Raw genomic sequence first — 24,190 nt, forward strand, 5'->3', positions numbered from 1 at the left:
CACTGAGCCAGGGGCAGCTGTGAACAGTGGCCCAGACTGACCAGTGACCCATACCAGCCAGAGCAGACTTCAGGAGAGTGAATCACTGGCAGCTGTGGCAGTTTTCAGACTTCTCAACCCATAAATGACGGAGGAGAAAGTAAAAGGTCAGTGGGGAACTCTGTTGGAACTGGGTGATGGAAGAGTGTGGTCCAACCCCTGTCCCTGGGGCAAGAGGTGGCTGAGGTACAGTGGTTACAGCTGCTGCTGCATGGCTACCTCCAGAGTTCCTGGCCTGCAGATTATAGGGGGACCAACCAACCATTCAGAGGGTAATCACTCTTGCTTTGACCTGCTTGGATCTGGATCACTATCTTGGGCAGTGGTCCTGGGGTGAGAAATGTCAATGTGCCAGAGCTTATGGTGGCTGTAGAGACGGTGCCTTCCTCAGACCTCTGACAACATTTGTGAAAACTCCAACAATTTGTGACAAAGCTCTCCACTCTGGCAGCAGAGTTCTACCATGGCAAAGAGCTCAAAAATTCAAGTAATTGTCTGGCAAGATGAGCAACCAGAGGAAGCACAATCAGACCATAGAATCCTTTTTGAGGGACAAAAAAGGATCAAAACATGGAATCAGAAGAAGTCAACGAAGTCAAAACTCCTGCATCAAAAGCTTCTAAGAAAAATATGAACTAATTACAAGTCATGGAGGAGCTCAAGAAGGATTTTGAAAATCAAGTAAGAGAAGTGGAAGAAAAATTGGAAATAGAAATGGGAATGGTGCAAAAAAAATTATAAACATCATTTTAGTTTGTTTTTTTTGGAGGGCAGTTGGGATTAAGTGACTTGCCCAAGGTCACACGGCTAGTTTTTGTGTTGTGTCTGGGGCCGGATTTGAACTCAGGTCCTCCTGACTCCAGGGTTGGTGCCCTATTCACTGCACCACCTAGCCACCCCAAAACATCATTTTAAAGGTTAGGAAAATGAGACCCAGAGAGATTAATTAAATACTCTGTCCGAGATAATATAGCTATTTGCTCATTTGAGTTGTCAAAGTCAATGCTTGGTTGGATTAAAACTCAGGTCTTGAGACTTTTTTCCCCACTCCAATTCAAGATGGCAGTTGGAGAAGCACAATGCTATGTCTGAGTTTCCCTCATTCTTCACTCCTCTCTCCCTCCCTTAGGAGGTACCAAGGAAGGGTACAGAACACAACACATTTGGGAAAAGGAAATTCAGATACAACATAATGATTTCTCAGTTGCCCTAGAGTCTGTCAGCATGCCAGTGAAGACACAGAGATAACTCTGTGATGGGGAAACTGCCTGGGAAAACTGGATGCTGTAACCATGTAGTTCCCTAGTACCTGAGTCTTACCTGGCTCTGTGATTCTTCAAATATGCCTAAAGGCAAAAATTATGGCTAGCCTAATTAAACACCAGAATTGTGGAATCACTCTTTCTGCTCCTTAAATGCTCCAGATAATGCCACCCTAATTAAATAATAATTGTACCACTGATAATATTATTAAATACTATTATTATTATAAAATTAAAATACTATTGTATTTTTAAGTTTTTAAAGCACTTTACATATGTTATTTCATTTGGTTCTCCCAAGAACCCTGGGAAGTGTGGGGTATTAATATCCCCATTTTACAGTTGAGGAAACTGAGACATGAGTTTTAAGTGACTTGCTATGGAACACACAGTTAATAAGTATCTGAGGCAGGATTTTAACTCAGGTCTTCCTGACTCCGAGCCCAATTCTATACTGCAGCCACTGTGTCCCCTAGCAACTGAGATGCATATTGCCAGCAGAATTGCTGACAATATGCTTCCCTTCTTCCCTGTCCTAAACATATGAGTGGCTGCCATATGGCTGCCATTTTTCAGAAATGGATCAACAATTTTCTTATGGCTTTAGAGGAAAAAAACAAACAAACCAGTATCTAGATGTAGATACAGATATATGGATCACATAGATATATAGATCATATGAACATATAGATATAGACAGATAAAGATGGGGTAGAGATGAAAGACATATATAAATTCATTAGGGGAAAAGGGCTATTTTATCTAATTTTTGTCTTTCTATCTCCAGTACTTACCTCCAATAGCACCACTTGGCACATAGTATGATCTCTGACTCTCTGCTTCTCTTTTTTTCTCTCTCTCATTTTTCCTCTCTCTCTCTCTCTCTCTCTCTCTCTCTCTCTCTCTCTCTCTCTCTCTCTCTCTCTCTCTCTCTCTCCCCCTCTCTGTCTCTCTCTGTCTCTGTTTGTCTGTCTGTCTGTCTCTCCATATCTATCTACCTATCATCTATCTGTCTATTGACATACACTAAAACTAGCAGATTGGATCTAGAACTGAATACAAAAAGAACAGACTCCATTGCCTTTGAGAAATTGCAGTTTTTCTTTGAATCAAATGCCCAGATTTTGAATATCAATATTCTTTGGGTAATTTTTATGACTATGAATCTTAGAACATTATAATCTCCAAAGAATTAAAGATCTGCCACTCTGCTTTGCATTTTCTTTACCTCAACCTCCTCATCTATAAAAGGAGTGTAATAGTACCTACCTCCCAGAGTTGTTATGAGCATCAAAGGAGATTGTAAAGGAAATTGTAAAGGGCTTAGCACAGTGCCTGATACATAGTAAACACTATATAAATGTTAGTTGTAGTAGTAGTTGTTGTTACTGCAACCCTAAGACCATGTAGCCTCAGCCTCATCCCAGCCTTTTGGAGGCAGACCCTTCTTCATTCAGCCCTCAGAATTGTAATTAAATCAACACTACCATTCATTCCAGAAAGGATATATTCATTAACTTCCTTGTTCCATTAACCAGCTTTGTGACTTCCCAGACACCTTCCCAGACACCTTTCCCTTACCAATACTGTGGGTTTTCTTTCTTATTAGAGGGTAACCTGCAAGTCTGAAACCTGTAAGTGAATTAGGGGTAACTCTACCCCAAGCACATGAAGACTTCACTCAACAGAATGGGTGAATGAGAACAATTTGTTACAGTGGCCATGAAAGTGGCTGAGGCAGGCGCTTAGAGCTTGGTCAGGCATTGAAGACACCATGGTCATCCACTGCATCCTGGGCCATCATCAGTTGTCCTGACTTTTGTCCTGCCACTGGACATTGATGACTCTAGAATTGTCCATCTTTTCTTTGCTTCCCTCTGAGTTTTCTTTTGTTCTCTGCTGTGCACTTTTTTACTTTGTTCTTTTTTTCATTCCCCCAACCTCCCACCCAGAAGGCTACTATAAAATTTAGGCTATAAATGTATACATAGGAAGGATTTAAGCATTAGGCAGAGACTGGAAACCATAGGTACCTTCCAACTCTGTGATTCCATGTGAATTCACTCATCTGATATTTACATGCTAAGAACGATTCAAAATAATTGAAAAATATATTCTTTTTTTCCAAAATAAAATGTCAGTTAACATCCTTACTCCATAAAAATGTATTTGAGTGAACTAAGTAAAATTAATTTCTATTATTAGTTTAGCACTAGGTACCAAAATTAATATTGTCATAATATATAGGGAACCTAAAAGGTTTTTTTCTTAATTTCAGACATGAAAGAAAAATATATACGTTTTTGTAAAAAACACAATTTAAAATAATTTTAAAATAACTAAATATAAACAAAAAACCCAATGATTTCATAGGCTATACTGTAAGGTCCTCAAGGACAGGAATAATATCTAAGCTAAATAATTAAAGTCTTATATTGCTTGGTATTGCCCCAACTGGTTAGATTAAATCCCGGTTTAAAGCTTAAATAACCTATGAGGTGGTTAACTTTGATTTGTTCTAAGTCACATTGACAATATCAACTCACTCTCTTATGATGTGCATCAATCACAGTGTTTATAGATTACCATGAATATGTAACCACTAGTGGGGAAAATACCTCAGAACTCACATCTGTTATTAAAAACTGTAGTGTTTGATGATTATGGCCAGGCTACCTGAAATTCTCAATCAGTATCACAGGGTACCAAGAAACTTCTTGGCATCATACATAAATTTAAGGGGGAAAAATCCATTTCAATGAAAAATGCCAGGCACTGAGAGCACTCGTTATTTACCCAGAACTAATTCTTTAAGAAGAAGGGGGACCATTACATTGCCCTTAAATCTTGCTCGACTTTCATTTCTTTCCAGCAGACTTTTCCTTTGGGGTTTATTGGTGATACCTGCATTCCAGGTCTCTGTCTCTTAGCGTTGTTACTTACTGACTTATATATCTTTCTCCTCCTCTTATATCTTGTTCATAAAAAAGTTGAATACAGGACAAGTTAGAAAAACCATGTTTGCTCTGTTTTGTTCTATATTTTCCCCTTAAAATCGAATTACCTTCTTCTTCTCCTTTATCTTCTTCTCTTTGATCTCTTCCTCCTCCTCCTTCTCTCTGTTTGTCTATCTCTCTGCCTATCTGTCTCTCTCCCCTCCATCTTATTATGAACATTTTTTTAATAGTCCACAGACAAAGAGATGAAGGGTAGTCAGCTCTCTTCCTCTCCTCTCCCTCCCCATACCATATTCTTCAATTTTAACTCTGAGTCACTGGAAGAAACATAAGAATTATCTACAAAGGAAGAAAATGTTGGGATCCCTTTTGCTCCTTGTGGAAGACCAAAGAAATACTAAGCAAGGCAGGGTTGGAGATGTGTAATATAATGCCAAGGAAAGGCAACTTCCCAGGTTCAAAATACCAGCATAGGTGCTCTCTATTTTATTCAGTGACAAACCAAGAACAGAGAAGATCAAAACATGACATCATTCAAAATACAGCATTTACTAAGTGTGATTAAATAATCTCCAAGGACTACCCCACCCCAGGACTTTCCAATCATTCAATCAATTACAAAGTCCCTGTTCTAAATACTACTCCACCCCTAGGCTATACCTTCTTTTGGTCCACCACAAAACCCCTCTTCTCAAATGGAGATTATTTTCCAAACATAGGTAAAGTACCTTCATTTGTCAATCACAGAGCACAATAAGGTCAAAAGTTCCCCACCCCTAGGATCACAATTGAATCTACCCCAGAGTTACATCAAGTTTAAACACAGCACTTAATACCCAAATGGAGGTCTTTTCTTCATCTTGACAGGAGGCAAGTTCTCAGCAATCTTAGTTCCTGGGGAGACAAGGCTTAGCAAGGCCATAAGATACATTGCCAGTCCCTTCATGAATTTATCCTCTGTCTGTAGAACAGTCCTAGAACCCCTGAACACATTAGCAAAGCCCTCTCCCAGGATTTCTGTAAACATACAACAAGAAAATCCTTCTTCAGGGCTTCTGAACCAACAGAAAGGCTCCCAGACCCCTGCAACAACAGCACTGTCCTTCACCAGTGGACAGTATTCATTCTGTCTGCCGGACAGTCTCCAGACCCCTGCAACAACAGTACTGTCCCTCACCAGTGGACAGTATTCACTCTCTGTCTGCAGGACAGTCTCAGGCCTTCTTAACCAAATGCCAGGTTCCAGGACTTCTTCAACAGGACAGTCTTTCACCAGTGGACAAATCTGGCAAAATAACATCAAAACAGACAGACAAAGTACCAGCAAAACAGCCATGTCTCCTCAGTCCTTGGCAGCTCAGGGGGCAGGTCTCAAAAGTCCAGGGCAATTCAAAGCGGCCACCAGCAATCTCTTAGTCTCTCTCTCTCCACGAGGTGCTGCTTCCAAAAAGAACTTCCGCCTCTCTCTTGTCTCTCCAAATCTACATCACCAGCTCCTCCCACTTCAGGACTTTCTTTTCACATCAACAAGCCCATCCCACAGGTGGGATTAACAAACTCTGGGTTTTAATACAATCAATTTGAAAACCAAGCCAATACAGGGGAATCTTTGATTGCCATTACTATCACAAGAGGCTAGTTATTCAAAACAAAAGTTGTGATTTGTCCTTCATTCTTGAATTGCATCAAGACATCAGCAAGATGATGCCATGACTTGCAAGTGAATTGGATTTAAGTAAAGGAGAGCTGCTAGGCTCTAACCAGTAGAGGGTAAGAGGAGTGAGATATGGTAACATAACCAGGGCAGATGTGGTTTGTAAAGCTGGGACTTGGTTTGATGGAAGCTTTGGGAAAGTGGAAACTGTATATAGAAGTAAGTAGAGACCCAGGTGGAGTGTAAGTATATCTTTAACTCCCAGAGGATATAATGTTAATGAGATTTAAGATCTTCCCCACCCATTAATAGGCCTCACATGGAGACCATTTAAGGACGCTTGCTTAGGGGAGGCCTACTTGCAGAAAGGCTTTCACATCTTTTGCTAACGTCTAATTAGGTACTGAGTCATGAGGGCTGTGATGCCTTCTGGCTCTAAGAAGTGCATTTATACTCTGAGTTAGCACTTTGCTTTGGGGCTCACTCATTGGAAGAGGGTTCTTGTGATTTGACCAGATGAGACTCTGGGTAGCCATTAAGGAATCCCCTTGCTTTGAAAAGCCCATATGTTGGTGTTTCTCTCTCTGGTAACTATGAATATATTGCCTTGGTCAAACAGTTGGTTCTGTCTGCTGATCTGTGCTAATTTCTCACACAGTTAGAAGTCCTATCTTCTGGTCTTTATTTCTCTCCTTGTATTTTCTCTATTTTCTTTATATTTTCTCTGAAGTTCAGGATGCTGACTTTTCCCCTGAACTAATGAATGTAATTAAAAAAGATTATTGACCCCTTGAACATCTATCTTTCCTAGTAAAGCAGATCTAAGAACCTGTGCTAGCAGCCATCCTGGGTATACCAGTTCTGTTGCTGCTAGAGAGGGTATATATGGAGGCAGCTTGTAAAAGACAGAGGGAATGGGGGGAGGACTTCCCAAAGGGACTGGGGTGGGGTGGCACAGGGAGTTTAGCAATAGACAGAGTGATCTGACACAAATGGGAGGAAAACTCCATCCTTTCAGTAGTCTGTCACCTTATCTCAGATAAGGTTTGGGTTCTTTGACTCCCAGGAGACATAGAGCCCCAGGCTCTCACCTTTCCCTGGGAATGTCTAGGATGTGTTCAGTAAACAACCAGCTGAACCTAAGACCATGAGTTGAAGGGAGCAGGGATGAGCTCTTTCCCTTGACACAGGAAAACAAAGGTGAGGGAGATAGAGAAGTACAGGTGATGATCCTTTCCTGGGCAATTCTTTTGATAAGGTCTGTCAGCAGGACAATTTCTAGGAAGGATGAAGCCTAGCTTTTCAATAGTCAGGAATGAAAAGAAGTTCTACCCTGCCAGTTTCAGAGGTTGACAGCAGGAGGACTTATCCACCATCAGGGCCTTGGCCTCCAGTCGTCCCTAAAGTGCCCTTTGCAATAACAATTACTCTTCTCATCCTCCTCTTCATCTGGCAGAGGTAGAAAAGAGGAGGATTACTGGGAGGTCTTAAGCTCGGGGGGCTAACTCCTCCAGCACAGAACTCTCAGAAGGGGACTGATAGGCAGGCTCTAACGACCTGCCAGAGACCAACTTGAATGAAATCTTAAGATCTTTGTGCTGTCTCTTGGATGGATAAGCTCTTGGGTAAGCAATTCAGCTGAGAGGGAGGTGGTCTTCCATCACCAGTATCTCCTCAGTATCTTCCCCTACCAACTGATTCTTCTCATGGCCAGGAACCTGGAGCTTAGGTAGGGCAAGTCTACTAGGGGTCCTGCTCACCTGGGATTAACTGGGAAAGTTTGTCTATTTTGGCTGGGTCTAGACTTCACCCCATAAAACAGGTGACTCATCATGGAGACCCTAAGGGGCTAAGTAGTTGGTGGAGCAAGCGGTAAGAGAGATATTGAAGGTTGTGGTGTGGACTAAAGTTCTACTGTTTCTTCTTTCTGAAACCCTGGACCTCTGGTATCAGCTTCCTTGTGTTGGAAGAGAATTGCCTTGATTTCAGTTCTATGTGTTTTGTTTTATTTTATTTTATTTTTTTTAGCCAATGACCACATCTTTTATTTATCAAGTTTTAAAATTGTTTCAGATTTAGAATATTATGTTCTTAGTCATTAAAGGAACCTTTATATGTTCCAGGATGAACTCTATATTTTGTTTTTTGGATATTATTACCTACTTTGACTTTATCCATAATTTGGGTGACTAGAAGGCTACTGATCAAAATTATAATAATGGTGGATTTTGGCCGAGGATGGGTATACCTGTCAAAGTCTGTAAAAAATATATTTACCTGAGGTCTTTAAAATCTCATCTCCTGGACTCATCTGGAATTTGAACCTGGGACCTCTCACACCCAAAGGGAGAATCATACCCATACACCAACAAGTCAGAAGTGAGTACATGAAAAGACCTTAGCCTAAAAAGATCAGGGTTTCCTATTGCATCCTGGGCCATCTCCAGTCTTCCTGATGAATACCGGGTCACTGGATCCAGATGATTCTGGAGAAGAAAGTGAGGCTGGTGACCTTGCACAGCCCTCTTTCACTCAAATCAAAGTCAACTGCAAGTCATGTCATCATTTCACTGATGCCATGGTCTTCTTTGAAAACAAAGGACAAACACAAAATCTTATCTGAAGGATTTCATTCTCCTCAATTTTATTCTCACCTTCCTCTTTCTTCTCTCTTTCTCTTTCTCCTCTTCCCCCTCCTCAATTTCATTCAGGCATTTCCATTGGCATTTACTTTCAGCCTCAAACCCACCCGTTTTTTGAGACCAGTTCCAATACTTTATAAGCATCCAGGAAGAACTGGCTTACACATGTTTTGTCTTCCCATTCAGTTCCTTTTGGAGGAAGTGGAGGAAGGGCTCCAGTGGTCCAGACATGTTGCTTAGCATCTGCCTAGATTCTGACCACTCATGAACACTAACTCCTTCTGCTCTCTAGTCTCCTTGAATTCCAGACCCTTGTTATCCAGTCCCAGAGCTATAAATAGGGTAGGTGAGGTTAGAGGAACTTTGTTCCAGAATTCCAAAACTTGGAGGGGGGACTTCCTTCAGTGGCCCTCTAGAAGATCTAACATCTTAATGCCTCAGAACCCCTGACATTCCTGTGTCAAATAGTTTGACTACCACTGCCCTTTCTCCTGCCCCTAGACCATTGCTCCCCGTCACTGGAACCCCTGTACTAATGGCAGCTTTTTCATCAGAATACACTTTATTTTCACTTTGGAGTTTGGGAACTAATAAAATAAAATGATCTGTAATAAGAGAGCTTCAGTCAAAATAAAGCCAAATTTATGTGACTTCTTTACAAATCAATAGCATCATTAAGAAAAGGTTCCATTTTTTTTTCTAGTGATCTACTTTAAATTCATGTCGATATGCTCACATTGTTTACAGTTATTGAGAAAACAAAAGCATCATCAGATTTGAAAGTCTTCGCATGTTTAAGCAAAAACAAAAACCCAAAATCAGGGCAAAACACATAAGAGGCACAAAAAGCTTAACTCGTACTCTTCCAGAGAAGTAAAGGTATCATCATTGTCTCGTCCATTTAGGGCAGGGACCTCAGAAGCTATCTAGTTGAACACCAATTTACAAATGAAGAAACGGAAGCACAAAGAGATTAAATTATCTCCCCAAGTTCATATAGGTAGTAAATAACAGAGCCAGGTATTAGAACTCAGGTTCTCAGAGTCAAAGGTCAGAACTTTTTCCAAAGCCTCTCCTTCACTTCTTTATTGAGGCCTAAAACCAAAGGAGAACATAGCAGAGCTAATAAACCACATTGACTCCACTTAACTAAGTATAATATTGTATATATTTGAGATATATTTTAATATATTCCTAATGTTTCCTAATGTTCATTGATGACTGTCAATGTAGACCATCTAAGAATTTTTTTGTCACGATTCAGGATTTGCTATGAGATTGTCAGGTGTTACCTATCAGAACCTGCCCTTCTCTCTGACTTTGTATTGTCTACTGCACCAGCTACAAGCCCCAAGTTATCCATGCTTGGAGACTGGCTCCTGGTCTAAAAGAAAATATATAAAAGCTAGTCCTGACTGGGGCAAAGATTTGGCTGAAAAAGAAAGGTCTTTCTTGCTGCTGCTGCTCCCTGACTCTTGCCTAGATTTCTAACCTAGATCATAACTCCTGTTATCTAGACTATCTCCCTGGATTATAGATCTATAGTCTATGCTGACTCTTGAGATCTGCTTGTTAGGATCTCAGCCCCTGACTCACTATATGCAGCACCATGGAGTGTACATATAGACTTCTAGAGTCCTACCCTCCCCCACGTCACAATTGTAGCAGATAGCCATGGGAACATTGTGAGTTACCAATGAAATGGCTATCTTAGCCCTGATAACTGTACAAAACCCCATGCCTTCATCAGGGCAACCCTACCTATAAATTGTTATTCGGTCATTTCAGTTATATCTAACCCCTCATGACCCTATTTGGGGTTTTCTTAGCAAAGATACTGGAATAGTTTGCCATTTCCTTCTCCAATATGTCTAGGGGATACATTTTGTGAGGCAAAGAGAGATTAAGTGACTTGCCCAGAGTCAAACAGCTAGGCAGTATCTGAGGCTGGATTTGAATTCAGGTCTTCCTGAGGCTTGGCCCAGTGCTCTATCCACTGAGTCATTAGCTGCCTCTTACCTATAAATACAGTAATGCAGAGTGGTACTTAGTCAACCATAGGAAAGTGGACACAGCAAGAATTACCCCTTGCTTAATAACATTCTCTAAGATGTCTTCTAGTTCTTAGTCAATGGCTCTATGATTTTGATTTCTGCATTTCCATTCATCTAAGTCCATTGAGGTTATCAACTATAGCAGCTCTGAGTTGGAAGACCTTGGGGGAAGACTGGAACTCAAGCCATAACTTTTTCAGAACTCAAGTTAGTGGTAACTCCTTTTTTCCTGCAAGTTTCATATTCTTTTGTTTGAGTTGTATATTCCACAGCATAAGAGATCAATAGGACTAGAAGTTATTGTAGAGATCCTCTACTCTACCTTCGTCATTTTATAGATGGGGAAAAATGAAGTCCAAGTTCATATCAATAGTAATGACAGACCTCGTACTGGAACCCAGTTCTATTAACTGTCTATTCACTGCTCTTCCCACTGTCCTATAGGACTTCCCATTCAATGACTCAGGAAAGAGTTGTCTTCCTTGTGTTCCCTAGAGTGTGGAGTCTGACCTGGTCGTGTGGTATGATTTGAGTAACCATCATGGAGATGACAGAATAGTCTAGGGTAAGTGCTATCACTGAGCACACTGGCCTTCTCGAATATGGCTTGTCTGAAGCTCCTAATATACCTGCCATTCCTAATCAATAACCAATGAACCAAGCAAGCAAAAAAAAATAAAATAAAATTAAATTAAATTAACACTTGTAAATTTCTCCTTCTTGTTCCTACCTCACATGAGAAAAGAGCAGGTTTTGGGACAATGGTGTAATGTTTGAAATGAAGTGTGTAAAGTATTTTTTTTTTCATTAAGTAAGATGAAGCAAAGAAAAGGAAATAAAGATTCAGGTCCTAGAGAAGCAAATTAAGGTATTCTTTGCTCAAGGCCTTACCAACACTGCAGTGATACCATGAGCAACCTTTTATCATAACATTTTTGTTTAATTCTTTCCAGCATCCAAGGGAAAATACTCTCAATGATGAGTGTTCTGGGCCTTTGAACTTCTTATATTTTAAGCATCTGTTTTTTTATAGTTACATACTTGTCCAGCCTTGGATTTATCTTGATGATTTTTTAAATTAAAGCTTCTACATTTGCTAGCTCAAAAGAGCCCTGAGAATTCATACAATTTTTCCCCTCTGCTTTTTTTCATTATGTCAGATCCAGAGAATCTGCCAGAGGCAAGACCCTGCAGAAAAGCAAGCATCACTGGATTATGGATTTAGAACTGGAAAGGACCTTAGCAGCCAAGACCAAACCCCTTACAGAGGTCAAATGAATTACCCAAGATCACAAAACTAATAAATGTTTGAGGGATAATTTGAACACAGGTCTTCCTGACTCAAAATCCAGTGACTTATCCACTATACTATGCTGGCAAGAGTCAACTTAAAACAATCGGTAAATATTAATTAAGCACATACTTTGTGGCAGACATCACATTAGCCAACAAAGATACAGGTACAGAAAATGAAACACACCTTACTTACAACGGGCTTACTGTCTATTGTGGGAGATAAAGAGTTGCAAAACAAATGATGTTGCAAGAGAAAATCCAAAATAGGAGACAACAATGAAGATAATTACTGCTAACAGTGTAATGTTTTAATTCTGGAGATATTGGATCCCACTTCTTTGAGAGAGAGAGAGAGAGAAAGAGAGAGAGAGTATTCATAACACAAAATATATTCCTTTCTGTTTCTTATTTAAGGCCCAGTATTGTCCTCTATTCCCTTCAGGAAATAAAGAAGTCAAAAGGATGTATTTTCTCTGTGGTTTGTCTCAAAATCCAAGTGTAATTCAAAATTGTTCAGCTTCAAGGTCTGTGTATCCCAGTATGCAATAGCAGGGCATTCTTTATTGTCTCTGTGGAGGTTTCTCTATCTCCAAATTTTCCTTGTGCATATCTGTAACAGATGGTGTGTGTTTAATTCCACTAGGGAATCTCAGTATTATATGGGTTTCAAAAATGTATGTTTATTTTCTCTTTAGGATAGTGATCTGGATTCTTCCCAGGCATTAACCATCCCTTGGTAGAGTCAGGCACATTTGAAAGCATCATTTACTAACTTTAATCACCAGGGCCAAAACAGTTTTGCTTCACTTGAAATAGCTATGTTCCTGTAAATCTACATAAATCAAATTTTTGTAAATTGAATATTTACTTATCCTATGATTTCACAAGTACTAAATCTTCATTTCTGTGCTTTCTTTAGATTCATTATGGTTTCATAGATTTAGAACCAGAAATGACCTTGGAAATCATTTAGTCAAATCTCTTTCCTTTCTCTCCCATCACCTTCTTTTACAGATGACAAAGCAGAGGACTGGAGAGATAAGTGGCTTGCCCAAGTTCAAAGAGATAGTACCAGACTCAGGCCATTTTGAAGTAATTTTCCCACTACAGACCATGGCCTGGTTTTTTTTTTTTCCTCTTTCTCTTTATTTATTTATTTTGCTTTTTGGAGGGGAAAAGGCAGGGCAATTGGAGTCAAGTGACTTGCTCAAGGTCACACAGCTAGTAAATGTTAAGTGTCTGAGGCCATATTTGAATTCAGGTCTTCCTGACTCCAGGGCTGGGTGCTCTGTTCACTGTACTACCTAGCTGCACCTCTCTCTCTCTCTTTAAAATATTCCTTCTTCTGACTTCATTATTTCTTTCTTTCTGTGGTGCTACCATTCATTCTGTGTCCCATATTCAAAGGCTTGGGGTTTTCTCTGCCTCTTCCTTCTTCTTGGCTTCTCATATCCAATCACTTACAATATCTTATCATAGCTATACCACCTCCATGACATACTTCTCATTTGTCTTTAGATTCTATATTGCTTCCACTAGCACCTTAATATGTTCCCTCATTGCCACCTATGTGGAATATTTACAAGAGTCTCCTTAGAGGTCTTACTTATTCTATTCTTTGCCCTCCCTCCAATTAATCATCCTTTTTAACCATGTGAAAATAATCTTTCTTATGCACAGATATGGTTGCATCATTAAGATAAAAAAATCTTCAGTGAATTTACATCATCTACCAGACAGAGTTCAAATAACTTTGCAAATTATTCAAGACCATCCACAATATGGTACCGCCTTGTCCTTTCAGTATTAGCTAATGTTTTCCATCTATATACACTTCCTGTTTTAACAGAACTCTCTGTCTTCAAACTTACCCAGTATTGTCTCACCTCAGTGACTTTTGTTATACTGTTCCTTATGCCTGACATATCTTCTCTTCTTTTCGAGTTGAATTCTTGCCCATTCTTTAAATTAAATACTCAGAAATTCTAATGGATCTATAATCTCATCAGTGTTGCTATTTCCTCCACAATGCAGATCACAATCTATCTATGTCAGTCCTTCTTGTGTGGTTCTCATTCATATTCTCCAATACCATAAAGGATCTACCCAGAAAGCTGGGAGGAGGACTTCTTTTCTTTCTCATGACATCACAAAGATACTAGGGAAGCACTTCATCTGTTTATCTGCTATCCCTTACTCCTTAGTGCTGAAACTTGATGGGCCTTTGTGTAAAGAAGCTTAAGGAGATTAAAGGAGATCTGAAATTTTCCAAAGGTCATCCAGTCTCCTCTTCCTTTTAAATTCTAGTCCCAACTCATTGTCCATTTGTGCAATTTGATCAAGATACAAGGGGAACTCTCTCTCTCTCTCTCTCTCTCTCTCTCTCTCTCTCTCTCTCTCTCTCTCTTTCTTTCTCTTTCCTCAAATTATTCTGGATATACTCTTCTGTCTACAGGTTGTATTTCTTCAGGAGAATGTAAATTCCTAGACATAAACTTTTTGAATTTGTATTGCAAGAACTTAGCATAGGGGGTGGCTAGGTGGCACAGTGAGTAAAGCCCTGGCCCCAAGAGTCAGGAGGGCCCAAGTTCTGTTCTGGCCTCAGATACTTAACACCCACACAAAAAAAACTAGCCATGTAACCTTGGGCAAGTTGCTTAAGCCTGATTGCCCTCCAAAAATAAAAACAAAAACAAAAACAAAAAAAGAACTTAGCATAGAAGGTGCTTAATGAAGTATCAAGAAGGTATTTGTTGGAGTGGACTAAAACATCTAACTAAAACAAACAAAATGAAATCTAATGTGATAAAGAAGATAAGATCTTACACTTGAGTTTAAAAATTAGTTTCAACTGCTACTATGTCTACATCCCAAAGAGACGAAAAAAAAAATGAAAAGGACCTGTTTGTAAGAAAATATTTATAGCAACTCTTTTCGTGGTGGCTAAGGATTGGACATTGAGGGGATGTCCATCAAATGGGGAGTGGCTGAACAAGTTGTGGAATATGATTATAATGGAATATTATTGTGCTATAAGAAATGAGGAGCAGGATGGTTTCAGAAAATCCTGGAAATACTTACGTGAACTGATGCAAAGTGAAGTGAACAGAACAAGGAGAACATTATACATAGTAACAGCAATACTGTATGACAACTACGAATGTTTCAGCTATTCTAAGACAATCTCAAAGGACTCCTGTTGAAAAATGCTTCTACCTCCAGGGGAAGAACTGATGAGATATGAATACAGACCAAAGCATACTATTTTCCACTTTCTTTCTCCTTTTTTTCCTTGGTTCAAGTTTTAATCCACAAAATGACTAATATGGAAATATGTTTTACATGATTGTACATGTATAACCTATATATCAGATTGCTTACTATCTCAGGGAGTAGGAAGAGAAGAAAAAGAGGGATAGAATTTAGAATTGAAAACTCGAAAAATGAGGATTAAAAATTGTTTTTAAATGTAATTGAGGAAAATGTTATTTCAAATCTGTTTCAGAAATCAGTTAACATGATCTTCAGTTATACAGTATCAATTAAAAAGCATTCATGTGACAAACGTTTGTTGTTTACTGTGTGGTGGCCACTGTGCCAGGTACTAGATCTATAAAGACAAAACCAAAACAGTTCTTGGCCTCAAAGTGCTTGTAGTCTACAATCTTCCAGAGCTCTGTTATGGGTAAGAGCATATATGGAATGTTGAGTTTAGCTCCAAATACAAGATTTTAAGGAGGACACTGATAAATCCAGAAGAGGGCAACCATGTTAATGAAAGAAGAAAGTAGGTAAATTTAATCTGGAGATGGAACCACCTTACATGCTGTGAGAACTGGGGAACTCTTCATGTAGAAGATGGTACTTGAGCTAAGTCTAGGAAAAAGCTAGATATTTTTCCTGTAGGGATTGTTAGGTTCAATTCTTTTCAGCGATTATAGTTTTTTTTCCAAGAGTTGCTACAATATTCCAGGGCTAAATGCATATAGCTCAATGTCAGCAAAGAGGAGTAGATGAAGGACCTCACTATACATAGGGAACTTCTCTTCAATTTGGACTCTATGACCTATCTCCTCCATAACAATGGAGAATATCTTTGGCAAATATACCTCACCCTGTTTTATGCCTTCTCGGATATTACTGATCTTTAAACATTTTGTAACTGTTCCTTTATCTTTCAAAAACTACTGCAATCTTGTGTTAATATGACAGATATTTTAATCTCTCTTAGTTTAAAGGAGAAAGAAACAATTGTCTTGCCATGGAAAAATAATAACAAAAGACAGAAATTTGCTGGTAATTATTTCTAAGTGAAAGTCAAGTGTTCATTCAGTGAATATTTTCAGAAAGGATTCCAATACCTTATTTTTTTTGTTCTTCTATGAAAAGAACTGGGCTTTAATGTTTCAGAGACTCACTACTAATATAAGAGCTTAGGTCTACTTTGGAAGACTTCTTATGTATCTGGTTCATAGCCCTTATACAGATAATCTGGAAGTTTCAATATATGATATACCCAATTTCTTCAAACCAAGGCATAGTCCCCAACTCCTCTTGTAAGCACTTATATTTTGCAAGACTTTGACATCAGCTGACACTTTCAGTAATTGTCAGTAGATGGGACCAGTTGTGGCTTCCTATTATTATCTTCATCCTTTGTTGCTCTGCCTGAAACCAATACTTTGTGCAGTTCCCCTCAGCTCCTAGCAAATGCCAGTCATTCCCTTTCCCAGGTGACAAACTCTTCTCTAAACTCCCAGGCTCAGAGATGAAGCTCTATTTCTTAAGCCTTCTTTTCTACTTCAGTTTCCAAGGCACCTGGCCTCATATTTAAGGTTTTGGAAGAAATAACTTCCGTTTGGAGCTTACAGGGGAATCTCTTACTTCACCTTTGTGTTAGCTCTGAGTATGATCACAGTTTGATGTTGTTGCCCTCAACCTAACTTCCCTCTTAGATCAGTAATTTCCACAGGACTAAAGGCTTGGGAGAACAATTCAATTTCTCCTTAATTTCCTCTCATTGCCTGGTGAAGCTGAGTGTAGTTACTCAAATTACCCAGAGACGCCTCCATATCTATAGGAAGATGATAGGAAACTCAAATGCATCTGTACCAGGGAACAATTTGTGGTCCCAGTTACACAAATATGGCATGACTATAAAGTAATTAAATTAATTCTATAATTCTATTATTCCTATCATTTGATAAGCTACACCCTATACACTGTATCAGTTACAAAGCCCAGCAAAATTACTTTGAAATCAAAAGCATCATATAAACATAATTTTATATATTATAATATACATTATAATAATCAGTAAGTAAGCAGTTATTAAGCACCAAGCACTAGGCACACAAAAAGAGGCAAAAGACAGTCCGTGCTCTCAAGGGAGTTTACCATCTAATGGTAGAACAAGCAAGCAAATATGTACGAACAATGCACAGAATAAATTGGAAATAATTAAGAGAAAAGGCACTAGAATTGATAAGGATTAGGAAAGACTTCCTGAAGAAAGTAGGATTTTAGTTGGCAAGCCAAGGAGTGGAGAAGAGGAGGGACGGCATTCTGGGCATGGAGAATGGCCACAGAAGATGTCTAGAGCCAAGATGAAGTGTCTTGTTCATGGAACAGCCAGAAAGTTATTGTCACTGGATTGAAGAGTACACATTGGGGAGTAAAATATAAGACTATAAAGGTAGGAGGGGGTTAGGTTATTAAGGCTTCAAATGCCAAATAGAGCATTTTATATTTGATCCTGGAGATAATAGGGGGCCACTGGAGTTGCCTGAGTTGGGGGGCAGGGAGAGGATTGTTCACTGTCACTTTAGAAAAATCACTTTGGTAGCTACATGAAGGATGAGCTGGAGTGGGGAGACACTTGAGGCAGGCAGACCCACCAGGCTATTACAATATTCCAAGGTATGAAGTGATAATTTGATAAAGGTAGTGGCAGAATCAGAGTGTGTGTGTGGGGGGGGGACATAATAGAGAAATGTTACCAAGGTGAAATCAATAGGCCATGGCAAGAGATTGGATATGGGTGGGCGAGAGATAATAAGGAAACAAGGATGACACTAATATTCTGAGCCTAAGGGATTAGTACAGTGTTGAACTTGACAGTAATACAGACATTTGGAAGGCAAGAGAGTTTAGAGAAAAAGCTAATGATTTATGTTTCAGACATTGAGTTTAAGATGTGTATTGGACATCCAGTTTGAGACACTGAAATGGAATTGGAAATGTGAGACTGGAGGTCAGCAGAGAGAGAGGTTGGGGAAGGATAGATAGATTTAAGAAACATTAGCATAGAGATGACAATTAAAGCCATGGGAGCTGATGAGCTCATCAAGTACTATAGAGAGAGAAAAGGAGAGGATCAAGGACAGAACCCTGTAGGATATCTACAGTTAGAAGGTATGACCTGGATGAGGATCCAGCAAATGAGACTGAGAAGGATAGGTCAGCTAAGTAAAAGCAGAACTGGGAGAGAATGGAATTCCAAATATTTAGAAGAAAGTATCCAGGAGAAGACAGTGATCAACAATGTCAGAGGCTGCAGAGAGATCAAGAAGAACGAGGTTTTTTAAAAGTCCACTAGATTTCTTGTAGTTACTATTCAAAATCCAACAAGATTGATTAAATTCTCTTTTTTTCCATAGGCATTTTGTTAACATAATGAATTCCACATATCACTCTGAAGAGGGGATAAAACATTGAAACTGTTTTTTTTAATACTCAAGAATAAAATGACTGAAAACCAAAACAAAGAATAATTCCATGACTGTACATTGTTGATCAGTTGATAAAAAAAAAAACAAAACACAAGGACATTTGTTCTAAGGTTCTGAAAGATTTCCACTTACAAAATCTATTTAATTTGTATTTAAACATTCATGTAAAATAGGTGGGGATGGAGGAATTATATGAGACAGAGAAAATATTACAAATGGGAAAAATTATGCACTGAAAAATTAGGTGACTAGTTCAGTCACATAACATATTAGGTGCTGGATTGGTCTAGCAAAAGGTTATTATACTACATAGAAAGGAGCAAGCACTACTATACTCAGTTTTCATACAAGAGAAAAAGGTAATTGCTACCCCCTTGCTACCATCTTTGAAATTTGTATGCAATAAAAACACAATGCTCCCCTTTTATTTGAGAAATAAAGCAAGAAGAAAAAAAAGAAAAGAGGAAAGAAAAGAAAAGAAATAAACAGCACATATTTGTGTCCTTGATTCTACTTGCATTCAGTGGTACAGCAATGATCTATACTCCCTGTGGTCAGTGCTCAATTAGGACACTAAGTAGTGTCTCCTACCAACTATTTTTCCAAGGCACCCACCCCCACCACTACCACCATTGATGCCTGATTTCACACTCAGGGACCATGTGACATTTTGGGGGAAATATGACACACATTATGACTCAGACCTAGTGCTTTTATATTTTGGGAAATTTGCTTTCAGGAATGTCATCTCTGGTTTCTCACATCTCAATCTAAAATTTGAATTTTCCAGTATTTTAATTCATGAGGAGATAGAATGCTACCTTTTGTCTCCTCTTCTGGATACATACTTTGGAGTTCTGAAGCATTATAATAGGGTGAGTTCAGAGGTGCTAAATATTTAAGAACCAAATGGGGGGCAGAGGGGAGAGAATGACAACAACATATATTCAGGACACACTTTTAAGTATAATCTGCATTATTAAAACTTTCTCCATCACTTTCTTAAATGGACAATAAACTAAATAGTAAATCAAGTCTTGGTCTGTAACAGCATTTGCCAATTTCTGAAGGGTAAATGTTCACACTGAAAATGTAATGATTTTTTTTTTGCTTTTTGGAGGGCAATTGCAATTTTTTTTTTTTTGCTTTATGAAGGGGAAGGCAGGGCAATTGGGGTTAAGTGACTTGCGCAAGGTCACATGGCTAGTTTTTGTGTTGTGTCTGAGGCCGGAGTTGAACTCCAGGAACCTGACTCCAGGACTGGTGCTCTAGAAAATGTAACAATTTAATACATTTAATAAAAATGTAATAATTAAAGAGGTCCCAAAACACTCTTGATTGCAGGGTTAAAGAGGGACCCAGCTAGTTGCTAACTAGTCTTATAACTAGTCATGCACAACACATCCAGGACCCCCTACTTAAATGTTAATTGAGCTTAGATAATCAATTATCTGTATACACAATAACAATAAGGACTGATGTAGACCCCTTCCTTTAAAAATTCAGGAATGTAAAAGACAAACAAAACTATGGCACAGTGGCTAAAGTGCTAAACTTGGAGCCAGAAAAATCTGAGTTTGAATATTACGTTAGACACTGACTGTATGACTTGGCAAGTTACTTAACCTCTCTGTGTCTCAGTTTCCACATCTGTGAAATGGAAATAATAATAGCACCTACCTCATAAAATTGTTGTGAGGATATATGAGATAATGTAAGTAAAGTGCTTCCTAAACCTTAAAGTGCTATGTAAATACTAGCTATTCAGTATGTATTTATGTATATGCTGTTGTTTTCCTTCAAGCTCAAAGAAGACCAAAGTGACGTCACTATATTGGCATCAAGGTGGAGTGTGTCCAACAGTGGCTGATCAGATCAAATAGAACTCAGAAGGCTGTATGTACCACAAGTAGGGCACAAATAGTCCATGTGAACATTTGAAGTGGAGGTGTCTCTGAATTTGTGCATCTCATTTCCTTTGAGCTACTATAATTCTGCTTTGCCCATAGAGCAAAGCACCTTCTTTGATGCAGTCATGCTATGCTGGGTGGTCTTATGCCAGTGCTTCCCATGTCTCAAATTCGATCCCAGAGTTCTTTAGACAGACTTTGAGAGTGTCCTCATACCACTTCCCATGACCTCCATGTGAGTGTTTGCCTTGTGTGAGTTTTTTGTAAAATAATCTTTTAGGTAAACACGTATGACATTCAAACAATGTAGCCAGCCCATCAGAAATGTACTCTCTGCATAGAGTTTGAATGCATGGTAGTTCAGCTCAAGAAAGGACTTCAGTGTCCATGATCTTATCCTACTAGGTGATCTTCAGAATCTTCCTAAGACAATTCAAATGGAAGTGATTCTGTTTCCTGGCATGGTACTAGTAGACTGATCTGATTTCAGAGGCATATAACAATGAAGTCAGCACAATGACTTTGGAGAGCTTTAGTTCAGTAGGTAGCCTAATACCTCTTCTCTCCCACATTTTCCCTCGGAGCCTCTCAAAACACTGGGTTCTGGCAACATGTGCATCGATTTCATCATATATGTGTACATCCTTGGAAAGCATACTGTCAAGGTAGGTGAACTTATACACAGTATTCAAAATCTCTCCATTTGCTGTAACCAGTGGTTCCATGGATGGGTGGCACAGTGCTGACTGATGGAGAGCCTCTGTTTTCTTAGTGCTAATTATCAGGCTAAAATTTGCACAAGCACAGAGAATAAATCCAAACTCTTTTGCATCTTAGCTTCAGAGAATGCATTAAGTATATCATCATCTGCAAACAAAAAGTTGCTCACCAACTCCCTCTTCACTTTAGTCTTGGCTTGTAGCCTTTTCAACTTAAATAATTTATCATTAGTGCAGTAACTGTCCGTGACACCATTTTTGTTCTTGTTGAAGGTGTCTGATGAAAACATCATGCTAAAAAAGCATGAGAGCAATCATACAGCCCTGCTTTGTTCCATTGGTGACTGAAAAAGTGCCAGAACATGATCCATTATTCAGAACCTGTGCGGGCATGCAATTGTAAAACTGGCATACAATAATGATGAATTACACCAGGAAACCATATTTTCCAATCAAGTTTATTTGAGCTTTCTGTTGAAAAAAAGAAAGAAAGAAATACCAGTAATGAAACATAATGGAAAAAACATTGTCCTAGGAATGAGGCAGCCTATACTCCAGTCCCAGGTCTACCACTAATTTGCCGTGTAATTTTGTGCAAATCATTTTGCAGAATCTTAAAATGAATCAAAGAATTCAAAGGGAATTATCTAATTCAATCCATACCAAATCAAGATTCTCCTCTAGAATATCATTTAAAAGTGGTCATCCTCTTTTGGAAGACCTCCAATGAGAGGAAAATTTAGTTACTCTCAAGTTAGTCCATTACACTTTCAAATAGCTCTAAGTATTAGGAATATTTTTTCCTTAGCATGAAATCTAAATCTACCTTTCTATAACTTTTTTCTAATTCAACCTCTCTGAGACACATTTCTTCCACTGATAAAACAAAAAGTTGATGATAAAGATGATATCTAAACTCTTTTGCACCCCAAAGATCTGAAAAGTAAATCCAGATTTCAATGCATTCTCTGATTGAAGCCCATGTATTTAAAATTCATATCATATACATATGTTTACATGTATTATATGTGTGTATATAAATGTGCATATACACATGTGCATATTTCTCTGTAAATGTGTAATATAATTTATTTACATATGTTCATGTATGTATATGTAGGTATTATATGTGTGTGTTAAAATCTTCTCTTTTGATCTGGGAACTGCAACAAGTATGCCTGCTGTCAAAGGCAAAATGAGTCATCTGGGAACTAAACAGTATGTGCAAGACTGATACCAATCTGTGACACTGGACAATTCATTCACCTACCTTCCTGAGCAGAGCTCCACCCAACCAAAGAGTGCTCTGGCTCATTTTCCAAAGATGTGCAAACTCCTGTCTCCTCCTACTTTCTCAGTCAGAGATACTGAATTCCTCACTGTCTAAGAGCAAGCCTACTTCCCAAACTCTTACTCCCAGATCTTTCAATCCCCAAATCTCAACTTTATCCCTCTAGCCAACAATATCCCATTCCAATTCTTTCCTCCCTTTCCACTATGCCCTCTGGAACTCTGTATAATCAACAATCTTAATTTTAGACGTCTTCCTCTCTTGTTCCTCCATCTACAAGCACTCACCAAGACCTGGCTCCCCCCCTCCCTCACCCCAGTCCAAAGAACTTGAATCCCTGGCCATCCATTATTCCACCTTTTCTCAATACCCTGACAGCAACTCATTGGTCCTGGAGAGGGAGGGAGGATACTCCTTCACCCCCATTGCTATTTCTGAATCCTCCCTCTTCAATTTTCACATAGCAATTATTCCTCTTTTGAGGTTCACTTTATCCACAATTGTCAGCCAAACTAGATCATAGTGACTGTTATCTAACAAGCCTCAGGACTTTGTCATTCCTTACTCAGTGAGTTCAGTGACTGACTCACAGTCTTCCTCTCCATCCCAATTCCTTCCTTATACTTGGGGATTTCAACATTCATGTTAATATTTTCTCAAGTACTCTAACCTCCCACTTCCTAAACCTGCTCAACTCCCCTACGCTATTTCTCTACTCCAGTCCAGCTATATATAGAGATAGTCACATTATCTTTATTTGTTAATCATGCTGTATCATTTCATGTCCTTCACTAACAGCTAATGAATATCAAAAAATTTCTAGTGGGTTCAGTTGTGTCTAAATATACAATGTGGTATGTTCTAGCACTGTCTCTGGGAATCCTCAAGTAGGAAAGTCCAAATAACTAGTTTGATTTTAGAATCACAGAATATCTGAGTTGGAAGGGACATCAATGTGGCTGTTTAATCCAACCAATACCTAAAACAATATAGTTTACAACAAAACAAAACTATCAGTTATCCAACCTTTCTCACAGATATCCAATGAGGAGTAATCTATTAGGTCCTGTGGCATCTCATTCCATTTTTGGATAACACTGATAATTAGTACAACAAATACTCTGTTCTAGAAAAAGACCAGTTATACCTCACTTTTAAGGTTCTAGGGGTACCCCTGAGACATTAGGACGTCCCTTCTATAATGCTGTTGGACAGAGCTTCATTCCAGTGTGGTCATATTAGCCACTAATGATTAGCACCAGTGATTGTATTTAGCCCGTTAATTTAATTAACTTTTATACAAGGATATTTACTTAAATACATAGCAAGAACATAAGTAAAAACATTCCTCTCCACAAAAAAACACTTTCAGGTGTAAACTCTTCTCTGTATCACCTTAGTCTTTGAGCTCAGACTTTACACAGTTTCTACAAAGTATTTGTCCTGCCAAATTCACATCCAAATGCATCATCACTGATGGATGAGCCCAAGTTACTGTTGGGTTGAGTCCCAAAGGTCTTTCCATGTTCCTTTGAGCCTCAAAGCTGTAGACTCTGGCTGCAAAACCCATCATACACGTCACCTACTTCATCTCCTGGTGACTTGCTCTCTTGGATGTTTGAAATGCAAAAGTTT

Source organism: Petaurus breviceps, unplaced genomic scaffold, assembly GCF_028583685.1.
Source record: "Petaurus breviceps papuanus isolate PSGF00001 unplaced genomic scaffold, PetGlider_PUasm1.0 90667, whole genome shotgun sequence".
Taxonomy (NCBI): domain Eukaryota; kingdom Metazoa; phylum Chordata; class Mammalia; order Diprotodontia; family Petauridae; genus Petaurus; species Petaurus breviceps.